The sequence below is a fragment of the Canis lupus genome, chromosome 15 (assembly GCF_048164855.1).
Source record: "Canis lupus baileyi chromosome 15, mCanLup2.hap1, whole genome shotgun sequence".
NCBI classification, from domain to species: Eukaryota; Metazoa; Chordata; class Mammalia; order Carnivora; family Canidae; genus Canis; species Canis lupus.
In genome coordinates this window covers 29104258-29131936 of record NC_132852.1, presented here as the reverse complement: position 1 = coordinate 29131936, position 27679 = coordinate 29104258, and the positions used below count along the sequence as shown (strand labels likewise).

The window sequence follows — 27679 nt, the reverse complement described above, 5'->3', positions numbered from 1 at the left end:
AATTATTACCTTCTGCACAGGAAAGGTCAGCTACCTAAACTGATTATTAAAGTGAATAATTTTATAAGGTACATAATTTCAAGCATAGAAATTCCCACCAGTTTACTTAGGTGAAGACATTAGATGCGGTAAAGAAGTAACTCCATCTTTCTCTTCCTCCACTGTTTTGAATTTCTGATGCATGAGTTATCTGATTTAAGGAAAGTGTATTCCAGAAAGATACACTCCAGCTCTGCCATTTCTTAAATATGATAGGGAAGATAGGTTTTATGCTTTGTTTCTATTGTTGTATTATTATTTTGGCAGAAGTGGGGAATTTGGTCCATGTCAGTTACAGAAAATGTCTAAGTATAATAATTTGTATTTAAGCTTATACTATTTGCCTACAAGAATTAAAGCTTTCTTGAACTGTATTATTTATTGAACATGATAAAAATGCACAAACATGAGGATTGGGAGTATATCCAAAGTGTGGAATGTTTAATGTTTTCTGTTAAACAGAACAAAATTTTCTTGATAAACCAAGAAAATCAGTGCACATAGATGGAATTCTGGTGCATGCAAAATAAAAAGCATGTAAAATCTGAAATATCCATGGTATAGGAATACAGGATTCTAGTTTACTCAGAATGGGTACTTGTAACTGAATGTTCTGCCACAAATTTTAACAAAATAGTCAACAAGTAAAGTATTTGCAGTTTGTGCTGATAAATGGAATCAACTGTCTGATCAGCTGTTCTGTTCCTGGGCTCTGTGAACTATGCAAGAACACAAAGACTACTATGAAGGCCTGGGAGAATTTCTCTCTTTTCTTCTTCCTAAGACAAAGACCATCTTAGAGTGAGTGAGTGAGTGAGTAAGTAAATTAATTAATTAATTAATTAATTAAAATAAAATAAAAATTACCTACTGCATTCCCCCTTTAAGATACAAATTTAATAAGCGTTTGAAAACATTTATATAACAATCCTTCTTGACCCATGAAGACAAGAAATAAAAGTTCCTGGGAGGATAGAAATGCTTTGCTAGATTTCAAATGACTGTTTAAAGCAAACATGGGTAAATATGTATGAGACACCATGTTCTACTCCAAGGTGTAAGATAACAAGTGGCAACCTATTGACTAGTAATCCTCCCTTCAAATAAGAATTTATTTATTTAACAGAAGAAAACTTAACTAGATAAAGTCTAGAGTACTTCCCAAGGTAGAAAAATCATTAAACACAGAAGTGTAGTGTTCATGTTTTCTGAATTAAAAGTTAAGACATGATCCAACACCGAATTGGACTATTTAAATGATTAATAATATCTTGGAAAATCTAAGACGTGCTGCTATTATTCTTTGACTTAGTCTACCAAAGCATCTATCTGTTTTTCATGAATCTTTCTGCTCAGATTTCTTACAGTCTGCAGCATAGAAGCTTGCTGCCCTTCCTCTAAAGAGGGTCCTGACTAGGACTCGACCCTCTCTAGAAACCTTCGGCTCTTCAGTATCTTATATGCCCACCCTTCAAATACATACACTCTTCTCCTTCCAAAGCAGTTATCATTCCAATCTTTCTGGACACTGTCTAGTAATAGTGAAGAAATTAACTTATGATAACTTGGGATACAACTAACAGGATCTTCTTTAACATGGTAGGTGGAATTGTCATCTTACTCCTCCTTCTAACTAAATATTAATTTATCCTTCACCATCCACTACTTGTCTCAGAATATCCATAAAAGTTTTCTTAGCACTATTGGTACCATAATCTGTTTTCCGTCTCAATGCAACTAGATGTATACTCTCCCCTTTCCTATTCCTGAATGGGGAATGCAAGTTTAGGATGTTCCAATATTGGTGGGTTCTGTAGAGAAACTTATTTTTTCCTCTCTGCCAAACCTTTATTGTGGCAAAGCAACAAATGATAAAGACTATCAAGTACTGGGGAAAATACCATTAATACCATACCATGAGTAATTTAGTTCATATCTAAAAATCAATATTAATAAAGCATCTCTTCTATGAATTCATCTAACCATCACTGTAAACATGTAAGCTACCTATTTTTCCCTAATCTGCAAATTAAGAAACTGAGATTCAAAGACAGTATGATCACATTCATCAAGAAGTAAACAGAACCATAAGCCTGAGCTCTTACTTCTCTTCCATAACACAAAAAATTTTCTTTTCTCTATTCTCAACATTGTCACAAAATTTAAGGTGGACTCCCCTGGCAAAGCCCAAAGAGGAACACAGAGAGATGCGAAAACACACATGATGAAGTTTTAAGAGTTTTCAAGTTCAAAAAACTATATAAGACACAGAAGAAGTATTTGACAAATGTCAACATTTACTCATGATAAAAATGCTAAGAAAAAATAGGAATTGGGGTAACTTTCTCCACTTGATAAAGAACTCCTATGAAAAACCTACAGCTAACATTATACTTAATGACGCAAGACTGAATGCTTTCCCACTAAGGTCAGTAAGAAGACAAATGTCTCCACTATCACTCATTCAAAATAGTGCTAAAGATCCTAGCCAATGCAATAAGGCAAGAAAGAAAAAAAGAAAAAATCCTAATGAAAAAAAATCAAAGATCTAAATAGATTGAAAGACATTATGTTCATAGATCAGAAGACTCAACATAGTAGAGATGTCAATTTTTCCCAAATTGACATAAATATTTAACAAAATCTCTATAAAAATCCCAGCAAAATATTTTATAGGTAAAAACCTGATTATTCTAAAATCAATATGGAAATGCAAAGGAATTAAAGAGTCAATATTAAAAAAAGTATAAAGAGGAAGGAATTAGTGAACTCAATGTCAAGACATGTATTACCTAATCAAAACAGTGGTATTGGTTGAGGAATAGACAAATAGATCAATGGAACAGAATAGACAAGCCAAAAATAGATTCACACAAATATTTCCAACTGATTTTTGACTAAAGTATAGAAGGACTAATGAAGAAAAGATAGCCTTTCCAACAAACAGTATGGGAGCAATTGGACATCTATAGGCAAAAGATAAGAAACTTGACCAAAGCCTCACAGTTCATACAAAAATTAACACAAAATTGTTTGCTAAGTAGATGTAAAATATAAAGCCATAGAACTTTTTTTAGAAAAAGGAAGAAAATCTTTTGGGACAAAAACAAAGAGCTATTAGACTTGAAACTAAAAGGATGATGGGGCACCTGGGTGGCTTAGTTGATTAAGTGGCTAATTCTTAGTTTCAGCTCAAGATCATGCTCTCAGGGTTGTAAGATGGAGCCCCACATTGGGCTCCACCTTTGGCATGGAGTCTGCTTGATTCTCTTTCTGCTCCTCCCCCTGCTCACATGCTTGCTTTCTCTATGAACTTTTCTCTCTCCCTCTAAATGAATAAAAAATTTTTTTTTCAAAAAGGAGAGAAAAAAGAGACTAAAAGCATGATCTAAAACAGAAAAACTTGAAAATTGGACTTCACCAAAATTAAAAACCTTTGCTGTATAAAAGATCCTATTAGAAGGATAAAAAGACAAACTACAGAGGAGCAGAGCAAGTGTGAACAGGAAGGAGGGGACATAAAGCAGTCAAGAGTCCAACACCTAGTGCTCTTGACTTTCACCTTGCTATGAAACCTTGATAGTGGAGCATCATGATGCTTCCCCTTGTAGAGCATCTGATGAGGAGCAGAGTTTGGCTTTGGAGTGCTCATAACCAGAGCAATTACTGAGGACTCAGAGCCCAACCCAGACCACTAGGGAGCCCACAACACAATGAACAAATTGAGCTTAAAAAAAAATTACAGACTAGAAGAAAATATTTTCATACATCTGAAAAAGAATTAGTAATTCGAATAGGTACCTTCAAACCTCAACAGTAAAAGAAAAATGAGAAAAAGAAAAAAGAAAACAAACAATATAATTAAAAATGAGCAAAAGATAGGGACAGACATATCACTAAAGAGGATATACAGATGGCAAGTAAGCACATGAAAATATGTTCAACATTGTTAGCAATTAAGAAAATGCACATTAAAACCACAATGAGCTATATCGCTACATACCTATCTTAAGGGCTAAAGTAAAAAACAGTGACAGGATTCTATTCCATTCATGTAACAACCAAATGGTAGTGAGGATGCGGAGAACATAAATCAATCATACATTACTGATGAGAATATAAAATGGTACAGCTCTTCCAAAAAAATATTCTGGCGGTTTCTTAAGAAACGAACCATAATTGCCCTCCTGAGCATTTGTCCTAAAGAAATGAAAATTTGTGTTCACACAAAAAAAACCTATAGATGAATGTTTACAGAAGCTTTATTTGTAACAACCATAAATCGAAAGCCCAGACATCCTTCAAAGGTAAGTGGGTAAACAAACTGTGGTGCATCCATGCCATGGACTACTAGTTGGCAATTAAAAAGTAAATAAACAAACCACTGAAACATGCAACAACCTAAATGAATCAGCAGAGAATTATGCGGAGTGAAAAGTCAACCCTGGAAGGTTATATACTATATGATTCCATTCATGTAACAATCTTGAAGGACAGAATTATAGAAATGGAGAACTGATTAGTAGTTGCCAGAGGCTAAGTAGGAGATGAGGACGAGAGAAAAGTCATTATAGTTATAAAAGCTCAAAATGAGGGATCCTTGTGGTGATGGAAATACTCTGTATCTTGACCGTATAAATGTCAGTATCCTATTATGATATTATAGTTTTGCAAGCTGTTACCACTGGGGGAAACTGTGTAAAGGCTACACACGGTATCTCTGTATTATTTCTTACAATGCATGTGAATCTATAATTACAAGATAAAAATTTTAATTTGAAAAAATGAGGAGGAATTAACTTGTCAGAAAAAAAGGACAGATGAAAGCCAAGCAGAGAAAACAGCACGTACAAAAGGTCCTGTCCTTTATCCTATCTTTACTTTTATCTTCTATATACATGCAGCAATCCAGAATTACCTATTTTTAAATACGTCTGCATCCCTTTCCTCCAATTTTACCAGTAAAATTCTCATCTAAATCCTCATATTTTTGTACTTGGGTTCATTTTATTATTGTTACTAAAATAAAGTTTCTAAACAGGGGGTGAGGAAAGTTAGACGGGGTGCTCTGCATTAGAGTGGGCCCCCAATTATTTTGGATCCAGTTTATGAATGCAAGAGGTAAACTCTTACAGAATCTTAAACTGCATTGCCAGAATGTTGGGTTTAAGGAAAGTGTTTTTTTTTTCCTAACTAAAATGGGATCATAATAATAAAATAATGGTTTTCAAGATGTTTGCAGAATGTCATATACATTTTTAATAAAAGTGCAAGAGTTATACCTGATCTTCCATTTTTCATATCTTACCATGTTTGATGCTAGCGATTGGCTTTTTATAGATTCCCTTTGTCAAATGAGGAACTTCCTTTTATTCCAAGTTTTCTGAGATGAACCTTTGTTATATTTTTTCAAATATTTTTTAGCATCTTTTGAGATGATCATATGATTTTTCTCCTCTGTTGTTAAATATGATAAATTGCACTGATTTTTAAATAATAAACCAAGCTTACATGTCTTGATAAACATATATTATTTTTTATACATATCACTAGGTGCAATTTTCTAATGTTTTATTGAAGACTTTTGGGTCTATGTTCATAAGATTACTGATCTATAATTTTATTTTCTTACACTCTCCTTTTCAGGTTTGGGTATCATATAATGCTAGCCTCATAACACACACTGGAAAATGTTATCCTCTGTAAATTCCTTAAAGAAACTGAATAATATTGGTAATATCATTTTACTCTTCCCTTAAATGGACAGAAAATTAACCAGCAACACAATATGGCCCAGGAATTTCCTCTGTGACAAAGTTTTGATAATTATTATAATATGTAATCTCATCACTTCTATCCAGTATTTTAAGTTTAAGTCCTAACCAGAACAATTACACACAAAAAAAATATTTTTAAAGCATAACAATTATGAAAGAAATGAAACTGTAACCAAAGGACATAACTGGGCAAACAGAAAATCCTAAGAAATATACTTGGGCTCGCTGGATCTATTAAGTCAATTCAGCAAGATTGGGGTACAAAAAACAATAAAAAATCTATTTTATCCTTAAACAACAAGTAAAAAGCTAAATTAAATACTCAATACAGGGGATCCCTGGGTGGCTCAGTGGTTTAGCGCCTGCCTTTGGCCCAGGGAGTGATCTCAGGAGTCCCAGGATCAAGTCCCACATCAGGCTCCCTGCATGGAGCCTGCTTCTCCCTCTCCCTCTCCCTCTCCCTTTGCCTCTGTGTCTCTCTCTCTCTCTCTCTCTTTCTCTCTCTCTCTGTGTCTCTCATGAAAAAATAAATAAATCTTTTTTAAAAAACTCAATATAATTTATAATAATATCAAAGAACATGAAGTTACTAGCAATATTTTCAAAAGATTCATGAGCTGTCACTTAAAACTATAAAATGTTGGTGAGAAAAATTAACAAAGATCCAAATAAATTGAGAGATATACTCAGGGGTTAGAAGACTCAATATTGTGAAGATATGAATTTCGCCTGAATTTATCTATATACTGAAAGCAATTTCAATCAAAAGTTTAGCATACTTTTTGAAAAATTAGTAAACGATATTAAGTTTATATGGTGAGTAAAGGGACCAAGATTGCTAAAACATCTAGAAAAAGAATCAAAGGTTAGAGAATTTACACTACTTGATTGTATGATTTAATTAAGAGAGTGTAATATTAGTCTAGAAATAGACAAATCACAAAATAAAGAGTCCAGAAGGAGACTCACATTTACACAGAAAATGGACTTTTGACAAAGGCACAAATGCAACTTAATGAGAAGAGAAACATCATTTCAACAGATAAGCAGATATCTGCATAGAAAAAAATTTATCTTGACCCATTCCTCATAATACACATAAAATTAACTCAAGATGGATTGCAAACTTAACTGTATTTGTTAAAACTCAAAATACCGGGCAGCCCGGGTGACTCAGTGGTTTAAAGCCACCTTCAGCCCAGGGCCTGATCCTGGGGCCCCGGGATCGAGTCCCACATCAGGCTCCCTGCATGGAGCCTGCTTCTCCCTCTGCCTGTGTCTCTGCTCCCCTCTCTCTCTCTCTGTCTTTCATAAATACATTCTTAAAAAAAAAAAAAAAAAAAAAAAACTCAAAATACCACAGAGGAAAACATAGGAGGTTATGCTCATTAACTTGAGGCAGGCAGTGGTTTCTTAGGTAGAATGCAAAAAGCACTAGTCATAAGAGAAAATATTGATAAAATGGCATTCATCAATATTTAAAACTTCTGTTCTTCAAAAGACAACCTTTAAGAAATTGAAAAGGCAAGCTACATACTGAGAGAAAATATTCACAACACATATATTGGACTCATATCCCTAACATGAAAAGAACTTTTGTGAATACTAAGACAAGCTAATAGAAAAATGGGTGAAAGATGTGGACAGATACTTCATAAAAGATACATGAGTGGCCAACAAGGACACAAAAAGATGCTCAAAATCACTAGTCATCAGACATGCATACTAAAACCACAATGAGTTACCACTATACACACTCTACTAAAAAGACTGTATCAGGGCACCTGAGTGGCTCAGTTAAGTGTCTGTCTTCCACTCAGGTCATGATCTCGGTGTCCCAGGATGGAGCCCCTCATCAGGCTCCCTGCTCAGTGGGGAGTCTGCTTCTCCCTCTCCCTCAGCCCTTCCCCCTGACTTGTGGTCTCTCTTTCTCTCTCTTTCAAATAAATAAAATGTTTTAAAAAATAAAAAATCAAAAGACTATGTCAATTCATATCTTAGGCTATAGAACAGCTGGAACTCTCATTCACTGAGGTAGGGATCCTGAAAAATGGTACAACCAGTTTGGAAAGCTGGTTTCTTTTTACAGAATTAAATATACACCGACTTATGATCCAGCAATTCCATTCCTAACTACTTTCCCCATAGAAATTAAAATACAGGTCGACACAAAAAAAGTTGTATATGAATCTTCATACCACCTTCATTCATAATACTCCAAAACTGGAAACAATGCAACATCCATTGTAGGACACATCCATACCACAGAACACAAAAAGAAATGATGCATACATACAACAATTTAAATTAGTTTCAAAAGTATTATGCTGAGTTAAAGAATACAGGCACAAAATAGTACCTACTGTATGATTTTATTTATATGAAATCAGAGAGAGGCACACTAAGTGAGAATGATGGGAATAAGCATTGTCTCTATAACTAGGTTACAAGGAAGACGGATGAGGGGCATTTTCTGGAATGATGAAATTGGTCTGTGTCTTTATAGAGGGAATATCCACAAGTGTGTACATCTGTCAAAATTTACTGAAAATTTTAAGCTTAAATTTTATTGTATATAAATTATACCTCAATAAAAATGCATTAAAATATGTGTTGATAACGTATGATGCAATCTCTTCTCTTCCCTTTTTGTCCCCTCATTCCTCCATTATAGGGGCCTCCTAGAGGGCACAAATGGATGAAAGCAGGCCTTAAAAGATTTCTTCAAATCCTATCTTCATGCAGAATTCCTAATTGGATTTCTTGAAGTCTCGCTGTGCATCTTTCTAGGCTGTTAATAAGAAAACCAGTGAAATTGTGTATTACTTATTCACTTTTTCAAAATCACCCTCAGTACAAATGATCATTTTAGAATATAACATGGTGGAATATAAAAGAAATATCCTGATTTAGTGGAGTGATTTCTTAGGCAATGTGACAAATTTTAAGTTATCTGAAATAAAAACTAGGAGTAGAATTTGTGAAAACCAAGAGTAACACCAATAACTGAATAATGGAAATAAGTTTCAACATCTTTCTGTACACCAGGCTTGAAACAGTACTGGCAATGAGGAGCATAAGTAGCATTTTTAAAAAAAACTCTCCTTATCTTTACCTACCTTTTGGCAAGAAGTAATAAAATAGAAATCATGTGAGAAAAGTGAGAACAAATTTCCAATATTGAGACACTCTGAAAATGTTACCAAATCTAAATAACATCTCAAAGGATGTCTTTTCAGAGACAGCTTTACTCCTAAATGAATCTGTAAAACTTTGAAAATGCAAGAGATTGGAGATACTCAACCGTGATGGCACCTTAGAATATGCCTGGCCCTTGCCTTCAATAATTCAGCAAATATGTTACTGAGACACTGGGTCTACCACAATCTCAGTGTTTGCTTAAAGAGGTCTGCAAAGATACTGAAATGGAAATGAATCTACAAGCCAAAGAATGCATCCAGGCTCAGTGGGCTCATCAAATCTATTAGGCATGACAATTCTTCCTTCAGAAACTTAAGTATATGGGCACCAGCCAAACAAGTAACACGTTTTGTTACTTTTGAAGCAATAACATTTTTGATTAACCCTCTGTTTCTAATACATGTAAGGGAGAAATAAAATAGGCCATAAAGTTAATCTGGAGAGGCCCAGATGTAGAGATGCTGTAAGAAAAATGGACATTGGTATTCTTTCATCTCAGTTTGGAAGGAGGCACCAGTTGCCTTTAAGGATCTTACCAGCATCCATCTTGAATAGTCATGACACTCCTCAATCAAGAGGGTCGGCTTGGGAAAAACAGGCACACCTAGAAGGCTGCTTTAGTGGCTTACCCCCCCCTCCTCTAGCATCACAAATCTAGCATCTCTGCCTTTACCCTTAATAGACCCACTTTCCACCCATCCATCTGGGAATAATTCTTATGGGAAAAATCTCAATCAATTTCACAAAGATGTGTAAACAAATGTTAGGATGTTACGTGTGTGCCTTCAGAGATACTTGTATTTTTCCAGCACAATCAATAGTTTGCTTGTAATGAATCAATGATATAAGACTGACACTCTTTATAGGAAATGTGAGACATGAGCCAAGGCTTCGGTTGCCTGGTTTCAAATATCATAAAGGGGTTGGTGGAAGTGGAGAGATGAAGATCTTAAGCTGCAAAGATTTTGCATATTGTGCTAAATAAACAATTATTTGCATGGATTTAGATTTCTAGCTATCCAAACAAAGGGCTATTTACCAATAAAGTGGTGAAATGAATAATTTAAGCCTTCTCCTTGAGCTGGCTTTGTCCTAACTGGTCTTTCTTCTCCTGTAGGCCGTGCCTTCCTAACCATCATGTACAGCCTTGATCCTATGGGAAAATGCTTTTCCAGTAACAAATATACAACTGAAATCACTGTTTGGAACAAACACTTCAGGAATTAAGGAGTTAATTATTGTCATCCACTCATACTGCAAGACCAGAGTTGGTTTGGTAAGGTAAGACTCAGGGCATGAATTTCCTCTCTCAGAATAGCAGACAGCCTGAGAGAAAGTGCATTCTCCCTACAGCAGTGCAGTGGAACTCATGCCCCAGATGTGGCATTTGGCCAACTTTTCAAATGTATAGTCAGTATACTGGCTAACTATACATAAAAAAAAACCTTAGGAAGTAGAGCAAGGGTTCATTAAGCCCAGGGCAAGCTTAAATAAAGAGAATATTCTCAGAACTATTTCTGAGAATAGTGAGGTTTAACATGTTACTCACTTGCTCTAAGAGTATAACATGTGAGTGAAATTTGAACACTTGCTAGTCTTTCATATAAGAGCAGCTGAAATTAAGAATGAGTAAAATATAATGATAGACACAGCAAAGAATAGTAAATAGAATGTGGATCTGAATTCATGCTCAAACACCAGTTATATGACCTTGAGCAAGTAAGCTACTTTCTCTAAGTTTCTCGTTATAAAATACCTTCTTAGAGGGTATTGTGAGGGTGATTAGCAGCAAGTGATATGTTGGGATGTCAAGAATAGGATCACAGGTATAGACATCTTTATAAAATTTGGGGCTGCAGCTCAATACAAGAAAGAAAATCTATGGTTCAGATAAGGCCACACAGGTCAGTCTTCCCTGCTGAGACTCTGGAGGAAGTGAGCTAATAAGCAGCCATTTGCTGGAAGAATGCCCAGAGCAGTCCCAACCTGTCCAGGGCAGGAACTGGGAAAGTAGTTATAGATAGGGAGGAAAACAAGGCAGAATGTTATGGCACCAACTACAAAACTGGCAGTGCCTGCGGGGTTCAAAGTGAGGGCTGATGCTCTGCTAAGGAGGTTTACCTTCTGCCTAAATATCTGTGTAGGTGGATAAGGGGAAACTAAATCAGGCAGCCCAATGTTTGGACAATAGCAGGTATTTAAAAGATGGTTAGGACCATTATTAGGCAACTTTGCATTAAAAGGGCTACTTTGATAACCACACTGTGCCTTGTTTTCCTATCTGGGTACGTAAAAGCAGCTGCATTTGTCCCTATAATTTTAGTACTTGTTAAAGGCCATTGAGATCCAATGTATGGAGAGGATTCAGCCAGTTGGAAGGAATGGACTAGAATAGAAGGATTTTCTTTCCAGGGATTAGAAGTAAAATCATATTCCTGCAACAACAGCATCCCACATTAATACAATATGTCATCCTCAGCACTTCCAGCATTGGGTAAAAAGTATGTCAAGAGACTTCCAGGGAAGATGGCAGAAGAGGACAATGCTAAGCTCATATCATCCCACAGATGCAAATACATAACATCCACATCATTGTAAATAACCCAGAAAACAACCCAAAGCCTTCCAGAACAGACTCTCCACAACTAAATGTAGAGAAAAGGCCACATTGAAGAGAATAGGAAAGGCAGAGACACAGTTGGGAGCTAAAGGGACCCTTGAGACTGTCTGCAGGAGACAAGGATGCTATAGATATGGAGAGGGGAGGGGAGCAGACCTTCATACCAGAAACCCCAGGCACAGAGAACTTGCATGGGGAAGACAAATCTCCATAATATTTGGCTTTAAAAAAACAGAGGGGCGTAATTTGGCAAATTCTTACAATCAGCAACTTAACACCTAGAATTTTAAAAAAAATCAGTGGGCTCAACTTTGGGAGAGTCAGAAGGGCTAGAGGAAATGGAGTTCCCACCCTTAAAGAGACAGCACAACAAACAGCCCCACAGAAATACAGCATAGGAGTAGCAATTTGAATAACATCTGGGGTATACAGTAGAGAGATTTCTTTACTAATCTCCGAGTTTGTACTGGAGGGACAGGGATCATTGGGAGACTCCTACAAAAACACAGGATCTGCTAGGCACCATTTCCAATCCTGACTCCTAGCCTAAACAGGGAATGAAGATAGTGTCAACACTGTACAGAATAACTTGCTAACAGTATTCCCTGCCCTCTCATTCTCAGGCCAATGCCCCTTCAACCTAGGCCTCAGCTACAGGTCTCTCCCAGAACAGACTTGCTCAAACCTTACTAACACTACATGCCCCACCCCTATGTACTCCTGCAGGCTTCCCTCCTTCAATACACCCTTGGCTAGAGCCCATCCAAAGTGATGCCACAAACCTGACAATATGCAAGCAGCCCCAGTAGGAGCCAGCACCACTCCAAAGTGGCTCCAGCATCAGGGAGAGGGGAGGAGAACCACACATGCCGCTCCTATTATAGTCCCAGCAATAGGCTGGAGGGAGACATCTGGTCTGACTACAGATCCTCCCCACCTGTGAAAGCTTCTTGGGGATAACACAGGGAAAGCACCCGCAGTTCAGTCCTACTGCAGCTCTGGAAAATAAATGCTTGGTCAAACTCCACTCAAGCCAAAGTGGCACCAGACTGGCCAAATGATACCAAAGGGAACAAATTCTGTCCACATCAGGCAAAGAGAGCAACTGAAGACAACTGCACTAACAGCAAAAGCAGTTCAGCCATAAGACCAGGATGTAGGCAACATACCTAGAAGACACTCCTGAAGTGCTAGATTATGATGAACAAGAGATTATGTGGCACTGCAGGGCACCACAGGCCCTCTTCCTTCAAGGCCACTATTTTCAAGAGCAGGAGATGTAACTGACTTTTCTAACACACAGGAAGAGACAAAGAGAATTAGTCAAGATGAAGAGACAGAGGAATATGTATCAAATGAAGCAAAAGGATAAAATCATCACAAGAGAGCTAAACAAAATTGAGATAAATAATATACCTTATAGAGAATTTAAAGTAATGGTCACACAAAGGAGCACCTGGGTGGCTCTGTTGGTTAAGTGACTGACCCTTGGTTTTGGCTCAGGTCATGATCCTAGGGTCTTCAAGTCCCATGTTGAGCTCCCTGCTTAGCAGGGAGTCTACTTAAGGATTTTCTCTTTCTCCCCCTGCCTCTCCCACCACTCTCATACATTCTCTCTATAAAAAAATGAGTAAATCTTTTAAAAAATAAGTACAATAAAGTAAAGGTCATAAAGATACTCACTTGAGAAGAGAGTGGAGGACCTCAGTGAGATGCTTAAAAAGAGGGAAAAAAAGAACCAATTACAGATGAAGAACTCAATAACTGATATTAAAAATACACCAGATAGAATAAATAGTAGAGGAATAAGAGGAATGTATCAGCAACCTAGAAGATGGAGTAGTGAAAAGCAATAAAGATGAACCCAGCAACAGAAAATAAATAAATAAATAAATAAATAAATAAATAAATAAATAAATAAATAACTAACTAACTAACTAACTAACTAACAATAGATTTGGGGAACTCAGCAATATCATGAAGCATAACAACATTTGCATTATAGGGAAACCCAGAAGGACAAGAGAGAGAAAAGGAGGCAGAACATATTTGAAGAAATGATGGCTGAAAACTTACTAAATCTAGGGAAGGAAACAGACATCCAAGATCCAGGAGGCACAGAGAGCCCCCAACAAAATCAACTCAAAGAGGTCCACACCAAGACATATAGCAATTACAATGGAAAAAAGTAATGATAGAGAATTTAAAAGCAAGAGAAAAGAAAACAGTTACATATAAAGGAAACCCTATAAGGCTATCAACTGATGTTTCAGCAGAATCTTGACAAGCCAGAAGAGAATAGCATGATATATTAAAAGTCCTGAAAGAAAAAAAAAAAAAAACCTGCAGGCAAGAATACTCAATCCAGCAAGGCTATTATTTAGAAATGAAGGAGAGATAAACAGCTTCTCAGACAAACAAAAGTTAAAGAAATTCATGACCACTAAACCAGCCCTACAAGAAATATATAAAGGGGACTTTTTAAGTGAAAAGAAAGACTATAAAGAGGAGTAAGAAAAGTAGGAAGCACAAAAGCAGTTAAATGAAGCACATATATAAATAAGCTAAGAGATTCACAAAATAAAAAGAAGTAAAATACGATACCATATACCTAAAATGGTGTGGGCAAAGGAATAAAGAATGGGTTCAAACATAAGCAACCAGTAACCTAACATAGACTGCTATATGCAAAAATGTTAAATGCAAACCTAATAGTAACCACAAATCAAAAACCAGTAAAAGATATGCAAAAAACAAAAAGAAAAGAATACAAGCATATCAGTAAAGCCAGCAAACCATGAAAAGAGAGCAAGAGAGGAAAGTATCAGAGAAGAACTACAAAAGCAACCTAAAACAAGTAACAAAATAACAAGTACAGACCTATCAATAATTACTTCTAATTTAAATGGACTAAATGCTCCAATGAAAGACACAGGGTAATAAAAGGGATAAAAAAAGAAAGATCCATCTCTACACTCTCTACAAGACACTCATTTCAGACCTAAGAACACATGCAGATTGAAAGGGAATGGATGGAAAAGCATTTATCACACAAATTAAAGTGAAAAAAGGTTGAAGTAATAAAACTTATATCAGACAAAATAAACTTTAAAACAAGGACTATAACAAGATACAAAGAAGAACATTATATAATCATGGAGAGAACAATCCAACAAGAAAAAATAACAACTGTGAATACTGATGCACCCCAGAGAGCACCCAAATGCACAAAACAGCTGTCACAAAGAATAAAGGAAGTAATCAATAGAAATACAATAATAGTAGGGTCTAAAGCACCCCATTTACATCCATGGGTAGATCATGTAAACAGAAAACCAATAAGGAAACAGTGGCTTTGAATGACACATTGGACCTGATGGATCTAACAAATATATTCAGAACATTCCATCCCAAAACTGTAAAATACATATTCTTTTCAAGTACGCATGGAACATTCTCCAGAATAGATCACATATTAGGCCACAAAACAAGTCTAAACAAATTTTAAGATTGAAGTCTTACCATGCATCTTTTCTGACCATAATGCTATGAAACGAGAAATCAACCACAAGAAAAAAATCTGGGAAGACCACAAATACATTGAGGCTAAATAACATGCTACTAAACAATGATGGGTCAACCAATAAATCAAAGACGAAATAAAAAAATACACAGAGACAAGTGAATTTGAAAACATGTGTCCACAATCTGTGGAATACAACAAAAGAGGCCATCCTCGGAAGAAAGCTTAAAGTAATACAAGCCTACCTCAAGAAGCAAGAAAAATTTACCCCAAAACCACCTAACTTTACATCTAAAGGAGGGAGAAAAAAGAACAACAAACAAAATCCAAAACCAGTAGAAGGAAGGAAATAATAAAGACTAGAGGCACTTCCATACTGTTTTCCAGAGTGGCTGTACCAGTTTGCATTCCCATCAACAGCACAAGAGGGTTCCCCTTTCTTCACATCCTTGTCAACACTTGTTGTTTTCTGTGTTTATACTAGCCATTCTGACAGGTGTGAGGCAATATCTCATTACAGTTTTGATTCGTTTTTCCCTGATGATCAGTAGTGTAATGGCAACTGGTGCAGCCACTATGGAAAACAGTAGCGGTTCCTCAAAAAGTTAAAAATAGAACAATCTTTAATCCAGCCAACCACACTACTGGGTATTTACCTAAAGAATACAAAAATACTAATTCAAAGGGATACATGCACCTTGATGTTCATATCAGCATTATTTACAATAGCCAAATTATGGAAGCAGCCCAGGTGCTGCTGAATAAAGAATATGAATATGAATATGAACTGATGAATAAAGAATATGTAGTGTGTGTATAGATGATAATGGAATATTACTTAGCCATAAAAAATGAAATCCTGCCATTTGCAATGACATGGATGGAGCTAGAGAGTATTTTTTTTAATTATTTATGATAGGCACACAGTGAGAGAGAGAGAGAGAGAGAGGCAGAGACACAGGCAGAGGGAGAAGCAGGCTCCATGCACCGGGAGCCTGACGTGGGATTCGATCCCGGGTCTCCAGGACCGCGCCCTGGGCCAAAGGCAGGCGCTAAATCGCTGAGCCACCCAGGGATTCCCGGAGCTAGAGAGTATTATGTTAGGTGAAATAAGTCAGCCAGAGAAAAACAAATACATATGATTTCACTCTGCTGTGGATTTTAAGAAACAAAACAAATGAGCAAAGAGGAAAAAAGAGATGCAACCAATAAACTCTTACTATATAAAACAGACTGGTGGTTATCAGAGGGCAGGTAGTGGGGGATAGGTTATATAGGTGATGGAGACTAAGGAGTGCGTTTGTGATGCGTTAGCACCAGGTGTTAAATGGAAGTGCTGAATCACTGATTGTATACTTGAAACTATTATTACACTGAGGGTTAACTGCCTGGAATTTAAATAAAAACTTCAAAAAGATTAGAAATAAATTAAACAGAAACTAAAAATACAATAGAACAGATCAATAAAGCCAGGAGCTGATTCTTTGAAAAGATCAACAAATGACAAATGACTTTAGCCAGAGTCATCCAGAAAGAAAGAAAGAAAGAAAGAAAGAAAGAAAGAAAGAAAGAACTCAAAATCAGAAATGAAAGAGGAGAAATACTTACCAGCTAAACAGAAATAAAAAGGATAATAAGAATATTACAAAATATTATATACCAATAAATTGGACAACCTGGAAGAACTGGATAAATTCCTAAAAACACAGAACTTCACAAAACTAAACCAGGAAGAACTAGAAAAAAAAAGTGAAAAAAATAAAATAAAATAAGAAAAAAAAAAGTGAACAGACTGATTACCAGTAATAAAATTGAATCACTGGGAATCCCTGGGGGGCTCAGCGGTTTGGTGCCTGCCTTCAGCCCAGGGTGTGATCCTGGAGTCCCAGAATCAAGTCCCACATCAGGCTCCCTGCATGGAGCCTGCTTCTCCTCTGTCGGTGTCTCTGCCTCTCTCTCTCTCTCTCTCTCTCTCTCTCTGTGTGTGTTTGTGTGTGTCTCTCATGAGTAAATAAATAAAATCTTTAAAATAAATTGAATCACTAATCAAAAAACTCCCAACAAACAAAAGTCTAGAACCAGATGGCTTCACAGGCTAATTCTAACAAACATTTAAAGAAGAGTTAACACATATTCTTCTCACACTATTCCAAAAAATAAGAAGAGGCAAGAAAACGTCCCAAATTCATTCTATGAGGCTGGCATTACCCTGATACCAAAACTGGATAAAGAAACCACAGTAAAAAAGAACGACAGACAAATTTCTCTGATGAACATAGATGCAAAATATTAGCAAACCAAATCCAACAACACATTTTAAAAAGTCATTCACTGTGATCAAGTAGGATTTATCCCTACGATGAAAAGGTGGTTCAATATTTGCAAATCAATCAATGTGATACATCACATCAACAAGAAAAAGAATAAGAACCATATGATTATTTCAACAGATGCAGAAAAAGCATTTGAAAAAATACAACCTCCATTCGTGATAAATAAAAACCCCTCTGCAAAGTAGGTCCAGAGAGAATATACTTCAGTATAATAAAAACCATATATGAAAACCCAGAGCCAACATCATCCTCAATGGGGAAACACTGAGAGCTTTTCCCCTAAGATCAGGAAAAAGACAAGAATGTCACTCTTACGACTTTTACTCAATATAGTACTGGAAGTATCAGCCACAGCAATCAGACAACAACAAAAAAAAGGAATAAAAGGCATACAAACTGATAAGAAGTAAAACTCACTATTTGCAGATGAAACGATCCTATATAGAGAAAACACTAAAGACTCCATCAAAAAACTACTAAACTGAATAAATGAATTCAGTAAGATCACAGGATATAAAAATCAATATACAGGGATCCCTGGGTGGCGCAGCGGTTTGGCGCCTGCCTTTGGCCCGGGGCGCGATCCTGGAGACCCGGGATCGAATCCCACGTCGGGCTCCCTGCATGGAGCCTGCTTCTCCCTCTGCCTGTGTCTCTGCCTCTCTGTCTCTCTCTGTGTGACTATCATGAATAAATAAATAAAATCTTTAAAAAAAAAATCAATATACAGAAATCTGTTGTATTTCCATATGCTAATAATGAAGTAGCAGAAAGAGAAATTAAGAAAAAATCCCATTAACAATTGTGAAAGACATGTACTCTGGAAACTATAAAACACTGATTAAAGAAATTGAAGACAACCTAAGTGAAAAGATATCCCATGCTTATGGAAAGATGTGGTACGTACACACACACACGCTTATGGAAAGATGTGGTGCATAAACACACATATACACACACACACTGGAATATTAGTCATAAAAAATGAAATCTTGCCATTTGCAATGATGTGGATGGAGCTAGAGAGTATTATGCTAAGAGAAATAAGTCAGTCTGAGAAAAACATCTTATGATTTCACTCATATCTGGAATTTAAGAAACAAAACAAATGAACGATGAAAAGAGACAAACCGAAAAACAAACTCTGAACTATAAAGAACAAAGTGGTGGTTACCAGAGGGGAGTTTGGGGGAGGGAAAAGGGTAAAACAGGTGAAGGGGATTAAGAGTACATTTATTGTGATGAGCACTGCATAATGTATAGAATTGTTGAATCACTCTATAGTATACCTGAAACTAATATAACATTGTATGTTAACTATACTAGAATTAAAACTTTTAAAAAAAAGATTTTATTTATTTATTTATTTATTTATTTATTTATTTATTTATGAGAAAGAGAGAGAGTGAGCACATGCACAAGTGGAAGGGGCAGAAGGAGAGGGAGAAGAGACTCCTACTGAACAGGGAATTCAATGAGGGACTCTATCCCAGGACCCTGGGATCATGACCTGAGCCAAATGCAGACACAATCAACTGAGCCACCCAGGTTCCCCTGTAATCAAAATTTTAAAAGGTAAAAAGTATATCAATAACAACAGTAGTGGGGCACCTGGGTGGCTCAGTGGTTGAACATCTGCCTTTGGCTCAGGTCATGATTCCAGAGCCCTGGGATTGAGTCCCCTATCCAGTACCCCTATAAGCAGCCTGCTTCTCCCCCTGCCTATGTCTCTGCCTCTATCTCTGTGTCTCTCATGAATAAATAAATAAAATATTTTTAAAAATAACAGTAGTAAGTAAGCCTCTCTTAAAGAAAATTCAAGTCCCTCTCAACTGCATATTTTCATAATAGGAATGTTGCCTCTGCTTACATTTAATAAGGTAGATACTAATAATCTAACATACATTTAGCATCTTTAGTAGAAATAAAACACATCAAGAGATTGTTTCAGTTCAATCTTTTATTGGAACAATACTTCTTGACCACCTAGGTGGCTCAGTCAGGTAAGCTGGAAGAATTCGGCTCAGGCCATGATCCCAGAGTCCTGGGATCAAGCTCCATATCAGGCTCCCTGCTCAGTAAGGAGCCTGCTTCTCCCTCTTTCTCTGCCTGCCACTCCCCTTTCTTGTGCTGTCAAATGAATAATTAAAATATTTTTTTTGAAAAAGGAGCAATACTTCTCACTCCTCCACACAGCTCATACCTAGTCACCAGAACCATACAGTGTACTAATAATTTAGGTTCTAAGAACAACTATTGGGCACTGACATTGCTGCAATACCCTAAGGATGAAATCTTAGGAGGTCTCAAGAGTAAACAAACTTTTAAAAAATCCTGATGTACAAGGAAAAGTAGTTTTTGAATTTTTCTTTCCCTCTATTACATTTATGGTAGTAACTGTTTGGACAGATTTGGCACTATAAATAATTAAAACAGCAGTGCCTGTCCAAATGAGGACTGTAGTCTCCACTGATATTTTATTGCATGATTCAGTTAATTTAATAATAGAAGACAAATCATGGCTCCTTAATTGACTAAAGTTTACTTTTTAAAAGAAGTAATTAAATCTCAAAACTCCCTAGGCTCTCTGCTCCACAGTCCTCCAAGTTTGTATCTAAGTTTCTAAAATCTTACAACAGAGATCAAAGATTTAATTTCAAAATAGCTGCATACATATTAAGGGTAAAAATGGATATATTTCTCCACCTCTAGGAAGGTTGTTTTGTTTTACAATGATAATTTTACAGTGAGAGAAGTTTGCTAGTTTTTTTTATGATTTTATTAATTAATACCTCCCAACAGCCTGAAATAGAATAATTAACAATGCTTGCAAAAAATTTACTATATCTATTTTTGGAAGTGGCTTGACTATAAAAGGAAAATATCAACATCAATAAAGTAAAAAAGCATGCTGAGATATATAACTAATCAGTCATTTCACAGAATCCTAGGGTGTTAACAACTGATCAGGATCTTACAGATCTTCTAGTAAATTCATATAATACTCAGCTTGGAAAATCTCCAAAATGAAAAGACTGAGATTGAATACATAAACTCCTTCAAGGCACAGAGCAGGTTAATGACAAAGACAAGAATAAAGCACAGTTTATGTGCTCATTAAATCAGGATACTGTTTTTCAGTACTGTCCACTGTAAGAACAATTCAGGAAGTGTTTACTGTTCTTTGCAAAGTCCTTCCTAGTCATTACTTCATTCATCCTCATAAGAACCTTATGCAAAAAAAATGACTGTTCCTTTAACAACTCCAGAAATGAACTCTTGCCGCCCCCTCTTGAAATCTGCTCTCTCCGTAGTATGGACCACCCCAACCCCTTCATCACATTGCTCAAGCCAAAACCCTGAAATTGCCCTTCACTGATCTCTTCCCATGCTTACATTCAGTCCATCAGCAAATTTTATCTCAGTCTGCCTTCACTCTTGTCCAAGTGACCAATTTCTCTAGCCTAGACTACAGACATCTGACATATAGTTGATGGTAACTAAGTAACAGCTTAATGTCAACTGAATAGGATCCCAAGTGGTCCCAGCTCCCAGCCTGTCCATTCCTGCCTTCTTTAGTCTATTGCTTATTGTCTGGCAAACAATCTGAAAAGGTAGTTCAGCGAAAAAGTAAAATTGGTTGTGTCACGTTACTCAAAAGTTCCAAATGAGTAGTTCTCATCCCATTGAGAGTAAAATGTAAAATCTAATGGCCTTGCTCACTCAGTTCCAGTCACTGTCCTTATGGCTGTACTTCAGGCATTCCAAGCATGCTCCTGCCTCCTCCATACTCCTCCATCCCTTTACTTTGTTCTCTCTACCTCGAATATTTTTCCTTTCCTTCATTTATCTTTTGTCCAGCTCAGACCTCCTTTCCTACACTAACTCCCCACACCCTCTCTCTCAACTTCCATTCATAGGGGAAAAAAAGAGTTGTCTGCAATTCCACATATTCTCATTCCACCCTTATTTCTTAGTCTTTTCCCATCTAGCTTCCATCCCCATCACACCCTGAATTGATTCCTGCTAAGGTCACCCATAAAGTCCAAGTTACCAAAAACTAATAAAAAAGACTGTCTTCCTCATCTCAACATTTGACACTGTTTATGCTTTCCTTATATTTTGAAACATCAATTTTCATGCCTTCCACAAAACAGTAATCTTTTCATTTTCTTCCTGTCTGGCTATTCTGTTTCTCCTTGAGGGCTCTCTTCCTAATGCAGCTATTAACTGTTGTGGTTCTTTACCCCAGGTGATCTCATCATGCCCATACCATTTGTGGACCTAGATTTTTCTTTTTGAGTCCAGATTCATATTTCTAACTGGCTTTGCACATTTATAAGTTTCACAGGTGTGGCAAATACATGATTCGTGCCTCTAATTCAGCATGAACAACAGACAAATGATCCAATTTTAAAAGTCAAGTCCTCTTTTCCATTCCTTATTTCTGTGATCATACATCTTACTGTACTGAGTAGAGGTCTGTCACCTTAAACATCTTCCTCTTCCTTATTTTCTCATATGCTTTTATCCATAAATCCTATTAATACTACCTTTCATCCCCAAACTGTTTACACATCTACACCTCTACCGAAGCACTTCATCTAAGCTACCCATGTTTCACCCAGATCATTGAACTGACAGTCTACCTGTGCCAATTGGTTCTCTACACTACAACCATAATGATGTACTGAGAAAGCACATATGTTCATATTAAAACCCTTGATTAAACTTTGATTTAATCAAAGTTTGAAAAATCTTTGAAAAACCTTGATTAAGCATTGCTTTTAGAAAGACAGAAAATTCCTTAAGGTGGTCAGAAAAGCACGGCCTGGTCTACCAAATCTTCAGTCTCAGCTTCTATGGTGTTCCTACACATCCTGTCATTCAATCATATTTGTCTTCTACTGCAGATTCTTTGCAAATGCTGCTTCCTCCTCCTCTTTACTCAGGTAGCTCATATCCATCTCTTACTTAGTAGCCCAATGGTCATTTTTTCAAAGAAACCTTCCTTCCCTCTTCCACCGCCCCCCCCCCCCCACCTAGGGCTTATGACTAATTACTTAACTTAAAATTTTAAGAATTTTAATTTTTCAATTATATATATGTTATATACATAACATATAAAGCCAACTGCCTCAGGGTTGCAAAAATATTAAATTGTTTCTAAAATGTCTTATCTATATACAGTAAGTAGTTAGCAAATAGTATTTCCTCATCTCTTGCAATTCCCCTTACCCTTATGATTTTGTAGGACCTAGAATATTGTCACTGTAAACTATATTTCAGGAATTGAAATAAAAAGAGAATGGCCCTTTGTTTCCACCTCAATAGAAAATAATTTGATTAGTAATTGGGAGAGCATAATTCTTCCATGAATTCCACTTCTGAATTATTATGCCAGTTTCTAATGGAACACATAAATTCCAACGACCTGAGGTTCATATATCCAAATTGCTTCAAGAGATACTGTCAAGTTATGTAAGCACTTAGAGAACGAGGAAGAGAGAGAACAAGAAAAAACACTAAACTAGAAGAAAGCTAGAAGAGGTCAAATCCCCTATCTGAAAATATCACATAATTAAGAAAAAACACACAGTATTAGGCAATGTTCATTTAGCATAGTAGCATTCATTTCTGCATAAAAATTTAGATGGTCACTTGTGGTTTGTTGTAATAAGATTTGTTCTATACAGCAGTTCATTCTTAATAAAGAAAAGCATAATTCAGAGTTTGCTTACAGCATCAGTACTCAGAGGGTCTTAGTTCTCTCTACTGATAACTTTTAATTTTAAATGTACTTGAGATTTATAATTTACTTGCTAATCGTTTAGTTCTTATGTTCACCTCTCTTTCACACATCACCATCTAGACAGAAAAGTAAAGAGTGTGGTTGTATATAGCAATGTCTGACATAAGATTTAGACATTCAATTTTGCATTTGCATATTTTTACTGCAAAAACACTCCTATGCATATGTGGTATCCCTGAGATATAATAATAATAATAATTCCATTATAGCATGGTACTTCTTGCTATCCACAGAAACCTCTGCTAGTGCCAGCCCAAGATGGAAACAACTTACATTTGAGGTTGACCAAGGGGGGACATTAGAAAATGGATTAGGAAATGGCTCCCCAACCCTACTCATCACATTCCTTCTCCTTTTCCTACAATCAGCTGATGCTCAGGAGATGGGATTTCATCCCCTGGGAATCTCTATTTGAAAACAAAACAACCATGTTCTTCTATTCTATGGTGATACAGTCCGTCAGGAAAGTAAATGGCTTGTCCTGGTAGAAGGTGGCAGTGACAGAATAGAACCATCCATCCTATCACAAGAAATGGGCAGAAGAGAAATGGAGAAGCTCAGTGTGTCAAGAAGCAATCCTACTGAAAGCCCATCTGTGCAATGTTCATGCGTTACACAGAGGGAAGCATGAAATTCAGGTAACTACTGGCTTGGAGTCTCCCACAAAAAAATAAACAAAATTGGCAAATGCTCATTGCAAATGAGTGTAAGCAACCCCTAATTTGCAAACACTAAATTATACTGGATATCCACTTATATTCCCCACCATTGAGGCAGATACATATTGCCTACAGTGTATCCTTACCCTGTCTCTTCACCCTTTTTTCCAGCACCAGAGTCCTTGCTTCCATGGTGAAATACAAAACAAAACAAAACAAAACAAAGGCAACAAAATAAAATATGAACTTCTTAATAGAAAGATCAAAGCCAAAAAAGTTAAGGAGAAAGGTGCATAAAGCAAGAAAAGCTTAGTGGGCTGCTTTCACAATTCAATTTCAATTGCTCTAGTTCAGTTACTACCCCTCTATACCTGCCCAATTTTGGTTTTGGTTCATTTTCTTGAGCTGCTTGAAATCCTGCTACTTAAAGATATATTAGGGTTGGCAAATATCATTTTTGAAAATGGCAATACATTTAGGAGTCTTAAGAAAAAAATTAGGCAGTTTATTGTAAATGAGGATTTTTTTCAATTGAACATCTATCTATTTTCTGGATTGTAAGACCAAAACATTAGAAAACTGGAAAACTTAAATAACTATTTTTATAAAATACCAATATCCCAATCTATAAAACTCTAATATTTGGTCTTTTCCTCCCTTTTTTATATGCATTTTTCTAGGGTTGAAATCACACTGCTTTAAACTTGAACTTGGTCCTTTACATTTAAGCTTACGTATTTTTTTCCCTGTCATTCAGATTCTTGATAAATATAGTTTTTATGGTTGCATAACACTGTGTTGCATCCATTTACCATAATTTACTTAACCATTCATCCAATGTTGCACATTCAGGCAGTTCCCAATTTTTTATTATTGAAAAGAAAGCTGTGATTAACATCTTTATGTGAAAATCTTTGCATTTCAGAATATTGTTTTAGGATGGATTCTGAGAAGAGGAATTATAGGGTCATAAGGAGGGTAGGCTGCTTTCTGTTTAACATGTATTTGAAGTGAGCTACACTGAGAGCTTGGGACACTCTTAGGGATTGGACAGGCCAGAGGTACTGAAAGTGAAGCAAAAAATAGCATAAAAGTAAAGAAAAGGGGTGCCAAAAAGTGAGAAAGAAAGGTGAAAGATGGGAAAGGTATTCTTCACCTCTTACACAAGTTTGCCTTGGGCTGGTCCTGAGGAAGATAAAAGGGCCTTTATTCTATTTTCTTTTCATATGATCTGCTGTTCCAAAATCTAGGTCTTAGGCTACAAACTGCTCAAGGTCAGCTACACAATTATAAGTTTAAAAACAAAAATTTATGTTTGCTTGTATCATTACGTGCATTCCAAATTCAGAACAAGGAACTGGAAGCTAACTTAAAGAGACAATACGTGAAACAGTTAAAGGCACAGATGCCAGAGAGGAAGCAACCTGCCTGGGTTTAAACATTGGCTCTACTACTTACCACCTAACCTTAAATAAGATACTTCACTGCTCTAAGCCTCAATTTCTTCGTCTATGAAATGGGTTCAATTAATACTATTCACAGGGTTGTTGTGAGGATTAATGAGTAAATGGTATAAAGTGTTTAGAATAGTGCCTGGCACAGACTGAATACTATAAAAAGTATCTGTTGTTATTACAAATAAAGTCTGAAAAACAATAAAAGCTGAGAGCAACCATTTTACTATGGACAGGATGTTAAGAGAGAATGAGCCAGGATAATAAGAAAGCAATTTAATTTCTTAAAATAATGTAAATATCACAGGTAGAAGGGTAACCTTTGTTATGCAACCTTTTGGAAAACACAACAAAAACAGGGTCAAAGTGGACCTTGAAAAGTATTGCTGGGACATGATATTAAATTCAAAACAATAAATGCAACAAAAAAGACTGGGTAGTATTAGTCTTAGTTACCTTAAGAGGTCAGTCATCCTTAGAATAAGGTATCTACACCTGCAGTTAAGAAGCTTGGATAGATTTCAACTCTAAAGACCCAGACAATTTCATTTCAAGATGACATGTATTTGAAACCAGTTATATTCCTAGGTTCATCTTAGACCACACAACTATGTATTCCAGTGAGGTTCATCTTAATTCAAACTATACCTTGAGAAATCAAACTCTAATAAAGGTAATTAAAATGGCTAATATCTCCCCCAAAAAAGTCCAAGATAAGTAGAGAAATGGCTCTGTGATAACTCAGGCATCTCTATCTGGCAGAAGCGCCTAAACTTTGGAGGAAAAAAAATAAGGGGAAGAATCAAAGAGGAGACAGTGTTTACACATTATACAGAACAGGTACCCTCAGGAAATGTTGGTTAATGAGGAGGAGACACTCTTGCTTGAACTAATTAAGTAACTGGAAAAGAATTTCCATCTCCAAATTTGGCAATCCACATGAGACTGCGTGGTCCCTTACTTAGCTGACAACAGCAGTGTAAGCAAACAGCAGGAACACAAACCCAGGTAGTTCTTGTCTGAAATCCCCCAGCATTTTGACAATACTTCTCTTACTTCATCAAGCCTGTCTGTAACACGAGAGAATACATTTGTAACGTATTTCTTCCAACAAACCAACAGTAGGGACTGTCTTTAACTACTTTGCCTCACTTTCAGCTATCATATACTAAATAAGAATTGAATGAGTGAACGTACATCTAATGTTGAACTCTTTCTGCTTGGCCAATTCCATCCCATTCTTTTATTTTTGATTAATTTAAGAATTTAAGAGAATTTAAGAAAATCAGATTGCTCACATATTCTCAGTCAAAAGCAAGCACTAAGATGACCATGGCAGTCATGCCTAAGCTTTAGCCAGTCTTTCCCATGGAGGTTTGCACTGACTGGTTCTGGTTGGTGGACAAATATTTTAACATTATCCTAGGGCTGTTTTTGTACTCCTCAAACAACAACCAAAAAATGCATTTTCCCTTCTCTTTTCCTCCTACACATTTAGCTATTGTGCCAAGTAATAAGGGTTAGTTCAGAGAAAAAAATCTCCTGTAGGATTTAACCAAGTTTACACTGATTTGTCAAGGTACACAGAATACAGAATTTCAACCAAAGCAGTTATTGTCCAGGGAGGCAGCACACAATGTCCTTCTGTGGCCCTGTCTTCATGCTGGCTGGCTACTATAATCTCCTGATGTTATGTCAACTGATGGAAATTTACCTTTCGAATAACCTTCAGATCCCATGATGTTAACATCTTTCTCTCTTCTTTTAACTTCTTTCCTTTTATCTGATGGTAATAACAATATCATTTATTAAGATTATTAAGTACCTATCACATCACTGGTGTATATACATGAGCTCAGTGATGCTCACAACAAGCATGAGAAGTGAATATCATCACAGTCTCAATTTATACATAAAGAAACAGAAGTTCAGTCAGATTAATTCTCCTAAGGATCTCAACTGTAAACAACAGAGCTAGGATTCCAGCTGGGATTTGTTCCATGTTCAAGACTATGATGTTTCCAACGTGTTGAACAGTCTCACACTTTTTGGATAGAGTAGTCTGTTCTAGGGATGCCTGGGTGGCTCAGTGTTTGAACATCTGCCTTTGGCTCAGGTCGTGAACCTAGGGTCCTGGGATTGAGTACAACATCGGGCTTCCTGCAGGTAGCCTGCTTCTCCCTCTGCCTATGTCTCTGCCTCTCTCTCTGTGTCTCTCATGAATAAAAAAAAAAAAAAAAAAAAAAAAAAAATCTTTTTTT

The 27679-nt window shown here is 36.4% G+C and overlaps 1 protein-coding gene and 1 long non-coding RNA gene across 10 annotated transcripts in view; one reads left to right on the top strand and one right to left on the bottom strand.

The window, feature by feature from the left end:
- The window catches only part of NRG1 (neuregulin 1), a 1074255-nt gene that overhangs the window by 938625 nt on the left and 107951 nt on the right, over window positions 1-27679 (bottom strand). The gene's annotated exons all lie outside the window — the stretch shown is intronic.
- The window catches only part of LOC140605507 (uncharacterized), an 83258-nt gene that overhangs the window by 10331 nt on the left and 45248 nt on the right, over window positions 1-27679 (top strand). For 2 of the 3 annotated variants that reach the window (XR_012008156.1, XR_012008157.1), the window contains exon 2: window positions 10135-10298. This is a non-coding gene — a long non-coding RNA (uncharacterized lncRNA). Of the gene's footprint in view, window positions 1-733; window positions 854-10134; window positions 10299-27679 lie in introns of those variants that run through there. The other variant, XR_012008158.1, reaches the window with a different exon arrangement.